Source organism: Phalangium opilio, unplaced genomic scaffold (genome assembly GCF_054372755.1).
Source record: "Phalangium opilio isolate 3A_F unplaced genomic scaffold, DU_Popi_V2 ptg000059l_1, whole genome shotgun sequence".
Taxonomy (NCBI): Eukaryota; Metazoa; Arthropoda; class Arachnida; order Opiliones; family Phalangiidae; genus Phalangium; species Phalangium opilio.
This window is the reverse complement of record NW_028324176.1, coordinates 836,327-838,444: the sequence shown is the minus strand read 5'-3', so window position 1 is coordinate 838,444 and position 2,118 is coordinate 836,327. Positions and strand designations below refer to the sequence as shown.

The window sequence follows — 2,118 nt, the reverse complement described above, 5'->3', positions numbered from 1 at the left end:
GTAATGGATTTATTTCCTATAAATTAATTGAAATAAAAAATTACTTATCTCAGATTTTTCATGATAAAATTTTACGAAAATGGAATTGTTGAAAAATCTGAGATAAGTAATTTTTTATTTCAATTAATTTATAGGAAATAAATCCATTACCAGTAAAATCAGGGGATTGAATTAAATTCTAAAGAGTAGTAAAATACGGATTGTCTTTAAAATTATATAGAAAAATAAAATATCCGCGCTTCAGTCAACTGGAAAAAACTCTTATCGTTTTGTTTTTCAGGCTTGGGAAACCAAGTCCTTTTTACCTCTCCGTGTGACGTAGTCCAGGAGAGGTTCTGTAACGGCCGTGTCTGTCTGTCTGTGTGTGTGTGTCTGTCTGTCCGTTGTTACACCCACGTGACCGCGTTCGCAGATTGCGTATCGGAGCAAACGTGTTCGCCATTTCCGAACTGCTTTCACAGTCACGGAAATGGCTCCTCTACTTGTGTTCTCACACCACCATCTTCTGATCTTTGTCCATCCCACATGAACACCAGTCTGGTATTTATCTGGCTTCCAACACCATCATCTTCTGTTCTTTGTCAATCCCACATTGACACCAGTCTGCACTTACACTGGCTTCTAACACCACCATCCACTGGTATGCCGTCTATTCCACATAGATACCAATCTGTATCATTGGCTTCTACTCCATTATCATCGTTTGGTTTTAGGATATACGCGGCGATCAGCTAGGGTTACGAGAAACGTCTAGCCTCCCTAAGGTGGGATCGGCCACCAAAGGTTTTCGCAATTGCGCTTTTTCCTTACTATTATAATGGAATCGAATCGTATATATACCCCAAAATTTGAAAAAAGCGGGAAGAGGGGTACCCTTCACTTTAAACGTCAATATTAGCAAAGTTTGAGAAGATAATAGGTATAACTTTATTTTAAACGATTTAACTATTATTAATGTTAATTATTGAAGATTAAAATAATTAAAAATAATTATATTTATTTAAATATTAAAGATAAACCTCTCGTACAAAGAGAGATTATCACTGCCTCCTGTATCAACCAAGGCCCGTGCATGCGATATATTTCCTTCATTGCCTCCTATATCTACCAAGGCCCGTGCATGCGATATATTTCCTTCATTGCCCCCTGTATCTATCAAGGCCCGTGCATTGTGATATATTTCATTCATTGCCTCCTATATATATAAAGGATGAGGGCAAAAGTGTTTTCATTGGATAATTTTGTTTATATAATCTTCTCGACACGGAGAGGTAATATTTTGGTTTTCCCAACTTGTTTTTATATAATCGTGTTCGAAATGATATTCGATCCCGCGCCCTCAAAGGAGGACTAGAATACACTGATTCACATCGTGAACGATGAAGCGAAGCCCCTTCAGTCTAGCGCCTAAGACCGCTCGGCCATCCTGACGTGGTGTTATGCAATTTGGACGTTTTAAAATTACATCTCATCCAGTTATTTTCATAAAAAATATCGTGTCAGAAGTGGGATTCGAACCCACGCCCTCATACAAGGACCAGAATAAACAGATTCACATGGTGAACGAAGGAAGCTAAGCCCCTTGAGTCTGGCGCCTTAGACCGCTCGGCCATCCTGACGTGGTTTTGTGTAATTTGGAGGTTTTAAAATTACATCTCATCCAGTTATTTTCATAAAAAATATCGTGTTCGAAATGATATTCGATCCCGCGCCCTCAAAGGAGGACTAGAATACAATGATTCACATCGTGAACGATGAAGCAAAGCCCCTTCAGTCTAGCGCCTAAGACTGCTCGGCCATCCTGACGTGGCGTTATGCAATTTGGACGTTTTAAAATTACATCTCATCCAGTTATTTTCATAAAAAATATCGTGTCAGAAGTGGGATTCGAACCCACGCCCTCATACAAGGACCAGAATACACAGATTCACATCGTGAACGAATGAAACTTAGAACCCTTGCGTCTCTCGCCTTAGACCGCTCGGCCATTCTGACGTGGTTTTATGTAATTTGAACGTTTAAAATTACATCTCTTCCAGTTATCTTCATAAAACACATCGTGTCAGAAGTGGGATTCGAACCCACGCCCTGAAACGAGGACCAGCATACACAGATATA

The 2,118-nt window shown here is 39.5% G+C and overlaps 1 non-coding gene across 1 annotated transcript; it reads right to left on the bottom strand.

The window, feature by feature from the left end:
* Nucleotides 1-1,497: 1,497 nt before the first annotated feature.
* Nucleotides 1,498-1,619, bottom strand: TRNAL-CAA (transfer RNA leucine (anticodon CAA)). The gene is made up of 2 exons: nucleotides 1,582-1,619; nucleotides 1,498-1,543 (listed from the first exon to the last, which is right to left on the bottom strand). It is a non-coding gene; the product is annotated as a tRNA-Leu (tRNA).
* Nucleotides 1,620-2,118: the final 499 nt, after the last annotated feature.